The sequence below is a fragment of the Equus caballus genome, chromosome 9 (assembly GCF_041296265.1).
Source record: "Equus caballus isolate H_3958 breed thoroughbred chromosome 9, TB-T2T, whole genome shotgun sequence".
NCBI classification, from domain to species: Eukaryota; Metazoa; Chordata; class Mammalia; order Perissodactyla; family Equidae; genus Equus; species Equus caballus.
In genome coordinates, this window is record NC_091692.1 from 55,764,295 (window position 1) to 55,770,150 (window position 5,856).

A 5,856-nucleotide genomic window follows, 5' to 3' on the forward strand; every position below is an offset into this window, starting at 1 on the left:
AAGTTTAACATAGAGAATATCTTAATGGAATCACTGGGGGGAAGGGGAAGCCATAAATTTCCCTGCCTTTCCAAGTTTGTATGATCAAAAGTGAACTCAGTAACTAGAAACATTTTGTTTCTTTTAAAAGTTAGGAGTTGGGGGCTGGCCCCGTGGCCGAGTGGTTAAGTTCGCGCGCTCCGCTGCAGGCGACCCAGTGTTTCGTTAGTTCGAATCCTGGGCGCGGACATGGCACTGCTCATCAGACCACGCTGAGGCAGCGTCCCACATGCCACAACTAGAAGAACACACAACGAAGAATATACAACTATGTACCGGGGGGCTTTGGGGAGAAAAAGGAAAAAATAAAAAAATCTTAAAAGTTAGGAGTTGATCATTACCTACAAACTATCAAAAAATATTTAATTTACTATTTCTGACCAAAAATAAATAATACAAGTACTAAAACGCGGCAAATTAACTATAATATTACCTATAAAACTACTGAGCACTGTGAAGTCAATAGCAAAATGATCCCTGATTTTATGAATCCTGTCAAGTTTTTGGTCAGGTCATCTTTTAAATGATATAAAAGTGTTCTGTAAGTATCCCTTTACTATAAACTTCTCAATCAATTTATTAATGTAAATATAGTGTGAGGAATAAAAAAGCTCAATACAATATAAATATTATGTAATGCCTTCAAGCCCCCAAATTTTTGCAAGTAAAATTCTGTATAAAGAGGTCAATAAAATTGTGTTGAAACATTAACTTTGCTTTTCACTGGGGGCGCGGGGGGCGGGGAGGGGAAATACATTAAATCATCCAAGTTCTGGCCCTCACAAAATATGGCTTAATTCTTTAAAAAGAAAGATGACCCTGACATCTGCTGTTTTGCAATCTATTATGTATACTTTCTTGGGGGAATAAAAAAGAGCGAGAGGATTCATACCCTAGCATGCAGGTAACATTAATTGCTGAAGAGGGTTCAGTATAGATCGAAGAGACCAAATATCTACTTGGTTGTGTATTTCCCTCTCTTCAGTTTCCTTATACATATGTAAGCAGTTTTTCAATGTAATAGCTGAAAATCTCTTTAGTATTACATGTATATGTGATTATTAGATACACACAAACACAAGTGTAAAAACACAAGTATTTGACAAGGTGCACTTATTTTTTAAATTCAGCTTTAAGTATTCCTTTTGGACTTAGGAAAACTGGCTTAGAAAAATGATCAGAACCTGACTTTTAACAGAGCAAAGGGGCACTCGGAGAACTGTGAACATATGAAGCAAATCCCCAATCTTTATATGGAGGCACATGCTTTATAACATTTTACCACTAAAACGGCATACTCCATAAATCCAACATGGATACTCTGAACCACATTTTAAAACTGCTATATAAAAATTACTGGTCTCTTTTATGAGGCTAGTAAAAGTTAAAATGCACTGCCCAGCTTCTAACTGCCCAATTAGTAGAGTTTACATTACTGAAAGTTCAAAACAGCTTCAGTGTGAAATATCTGTAAATCCATTTAAGACCCTGAACAAACTGCAAATTTGGTTATTAGCAAAATGATAATGTATCGCCCACCAAAATGAAATCTGTAATTCATTTTTGATAAACTGAAAATGTTTTGAAATGTCACAGCAGCAAATATATTAAAGTTACACTGAGGTTTTTCAATAGTAGGAGTCTATCACAATCCTTAAAATTTAAAGTAGTCGTAACATCAACCAACCAGCACATTTAAACCAAAATGATCATTCTCAAGCTTTTTCTGTGCCCATTATAAACATGCTCTAAGTTGCATTCCAACTTTCTTTTCTAATCTTACACATTAGCTTATTTTTCAAATGAAAAACAAAATTAAATTATTTTAATAATTAAATTTAAATTACTTTTTGTTCTTAGTATTCCATCTTATATTAAAGGATTTTATAGCTCCTGGGGTTAACAATGTGTCAGTTTTTTTCAAAAAGTGTATACCTTATAAACCCCAACTTCCTGCTACAACAACTGTTAAATGATAAATATTAAATTTCATTATACATATCATTTAAGGTTTTCTTGTCTATTCCTGGTGGATGCACTTGAGTGCATTTCATATTTCATAGAATGCACTGTAGTGTCCTAATACTGTATATATTAATTTTTCTTAGTATGGAGATAGCTGCGTATTTAAACTCTGATTGGTTGGTTGACGTACTTACAGTAACTCTAAGTATGTTAGGTAAAAATGTTTAAAAACTATTAATATCATATTTCCATTATAAGATGGTTTAACTGAATGGCTGGGGTGGTCTTTCACCTATAAAAATGTTTCACTTGACAATTACTTGTTTTCCCACAACGCTTTATGCTATTGACTACTAAAGAAAACCTCAATCTTTTTCACCTATTTATACAAGGATTAAATACAAACTATCAGAATTAAGTAAGCAACTATATAATTCTGTCCACAGTGAAAACCCTGAATAAAACTTTTTTTCAAAAGGCATGTAAGTGGTTTTTCAACTGCAAAATTTCATGTCTCCTGTCAGAGTGAGCATCTGTAATTCCCACGTGTGTGTATATAGACACACAAACACACACCTGTGCACATACACACACACACACAAACACACGTACAAACATTTTCCTAACAAGTAATCTACACAGGCTTGCTGCTGTTTTTGCAGCTGCCAGTCCCTGAATCTGTCATATTATATAACCCAGTGTCTGGTACTCGGAGTTTCTTCGGAGGAGGAGTCTTCAGTGTTCCAGATCTTTCTTTTACCTTGTATTCTAAAGTGCCGTGAGGTACCCCATAAATTCCTTGTGCTTTGGAAGCACTCATTTTGCCACTCATTACCATTGCAATAGCCTCTTCCATTATTTCATGATCATACTGCCGATAACGGCCACGTTTTTTCCTGGGCTGCTTATTATCTTTTCGATCCAATCCATCTTCAGTATTTTCAGAGGTTCCATCAACTGTTCCATTTTTAGAATTAAGACACAAAGGAGAGAGGTCCCCGGGTAGAAAGTAAGAGTCAACACTTGAGTGAGTTACGGGCCCAGAACATTCTATTTTCTTCTGTTTAGGGAGTATATTTTTCAGTTTTTGGAGAGCTGATCCTTCTAGGACTGGAGAGGTTTTGGAAACTTGATACATAACATCCAGCAGACCAGGACCATCAGGTTGTGGTTTTGAAACAGAACTTACTCGTAGTTGAGGAATTTTTAACTGTACAGTAGGACGTGAAGTTTCATATTGTAGGCTTTCATTTTTTTCTTTAAATTAGATTGAGTTTACTTTTTTCTGTGCGCTCTGCTTGAGCTCTTGCCCACAGGGCTACTTTATGCAGCACTGCACAAGTTTCTTTACTGTCTTTATATGAGTAACTATCACTGAAATCTCGAGCTTTGTTTTTAAAAGATGCAGGCTTCCCTGCTGGTAAGGCTTCTAAGTGGAGAAGTAAAGTTTTTTGAGGTATGCCTGCTTTATTTCTGTCCAGTGCTCCAGACTGAATGTCTTTCAAAGCTTTTGAGAGCAAACCATCTGCAAACTCAGCACTTCTCTCCACATAGTCCTCTCTGTTTCTCTGTAGTCTCCCAGCCATTGAATTTTCAGAAGAAGGATCGCATACGGACGACTCTTCAGATTTTATGCTGGTTTTCTTTGTAGAGAGATCTAACACTCCATCCCCTTGCTGAGTATTTTGTTCTTGCATTCGATTCACAGTGAGGTCTAAGGGGCCTTCCTGTTCTTCCTGAAGGGAGTTTTCTGCTTGATTCATTTGAATACTTTTACATATTAGACTTGGTCCAATTGAACCATTTCTATTCTCTTGAATTTTACCACTTTTTGAAATATACTCAATTGCAAACTGACGTATCATCTTTTTCATTAATTCCTGAGCAACTAGGGGAATGTTAGGATCACAGTTCTGAGGAAGGTCTTTCTTTCGAAAGAGTGCATTTAGCTAATTTTCTGCTTGGCATTCAGTCTTTCAGTGTTGGACTGGCCCTGAGATGACAGTTCCTCTGTTGGTGTTGACTGTGAAGAATCAAGAGATGGTAGACAATCCTTCAAATAAACTCAGGGCTCTTCGTAGCCGTGGTCCATAAAGCCCTTCTAAAATACTCTCAAAACCTACACAGTGCATGAGACGGTGGCGCCAAGAGTCGAGTTCCCGCCGGCATCCTCTCCTCTCCGCCGCGCACCGAGGGCTCCGGCACCGGGCGGCGAGGGCAGCGGCCACTCTCTCTCTTCCCTTGTCCATCCGCGTCCCGCGTCACGCGCCCTCATTTACATACGAGCGGCGCAGGCACGAGGCAGGGGCGCGAGCCCCGGAGCGCCAAAAACAAATCATTTTAAGAATGAGACCAAGAATAGACTCATTTTGTAGTGATCAAAGTTGAGGAGCAGAAAACAACCAGAGATGTGCTTTTCCTCAGTGAAGGCGGCAGGAAGCCAGGGGCAGGAGGGCAGTGAATCCCTTTGATACTGGGAGAAAACCAATTCCGAGAGAGCCAATCAGAGGGCACGGGAAGGGGCTGGAAATAAATGTCACCTCGACAAAACCTACCCAGTTGTATCAAAGCTTGGCCCTGACTTCAAGGCCTTCATTCGCAGCTAAATAGTTTCTGTTTTAATTTTATTAAAGTATACTAACGCATACATTTGTTATGAAAAAAATCAAGTCATACAAAATAATAATGAGGGACAAAAGTTCTCCACAGGCAATTACTTTTCACTTTGTTTTTTATTTCTTCCGGTGACTGCCTCCATATTTATAAATTAAAGGATCTCAATCACTAATTGTTTTATCAATTTTTGACATTGTGGATTCACTTATGACAGGTGAGGATTTAGATAATTTAAACTATTTCCTCTTAGTATTTTAGTTATTTTATGATAAACCGTATAATTTAAGTAAGGTAAGTACTTCAAACATCTGTTTTTTTGGATTTTCAACTTTCAAAATTATACATTAGCTCCTCACTCTGTGCGAGATGAAGATACTCACACACCTAACCTCTCACACTTCTTTGCTCCTTCTACTTGCCAACTTCTGTTAGCTATATATTTTCTCTAACATTGTTATAGATTATAATGTACTTATACACTTTAAGTGATCATTTAGGGTAAATAAGAAGCTACAAGAATCACTGTATTTGCTCTCTCTAGAACACTTTTCATTATTGCCCTCTTTCCTGGCCACAAAGAACTGGCTTTCGGGTTGACAAGCTTTCTTTAAATTCCTGATCACAAACCTTAAGCTGGTCATCCTTTTCCAGGGTTTTAGAAAACTTACTTTTTCGCTCTCCGCGATGACTATTTTGTATGTTCTCTCTTGGCCAATGATTTTCCTTTACACTTCAGAAAAAAGTCACGAGATAGGGAACTTCTCCCACATCCCACCACTAAATGTACAATCCTTCCTACAACTGCATTTATCTTCTGCATCATATTAAAGAGAAGGAAGTGGCTTTTCTTCTGTTAATCTTCAGTCTTTCCAGCTGTGATCTGGACTCCTATGTCTGCTACCCACTTAGGGGTTTAGTTGTTTTCCTTATCCCCTCTCTTTACTGCATCATCAATCTCTCCTCAGGCTGGATGGTCTCTTCATCATAAAAAATGTTGTAATATCGCTCATCTTAAAAAAACAAAGACAAAACACCACTTTTCTTTACCCCGTAATCCCTCTAGCTGAGCCTATTTCTCTGCTAGCTTTCATAGCAAAACTTCTTGAAAGAGTTCTACGTGGACTCTCTTTTCCTCCTCTTTGATTCATACGTTTTCCTATGAATAACCTCCATATTGCCAAATCTGATAAGAAATGCAAATCAAAATCACAATTGAGATATCACCTCACAAATGTC

General features: G+C 37.7%; 1 pseudogene; it reads right to left on the reverse strand.

The window, feature by feature from the left end:
* Positions 1 to 3,043: 3,043 nt before the first annotated feature.
* On the reverse strand, positions 3,044 to 4,402 carry LOC138915574 (ligand-dependent nuclear receptor corepressor-like protein pseudogene; annotated as a pseudogene).
* Positions 4,403 to 5,856: the final 1,454 nt, after the last annotated feature.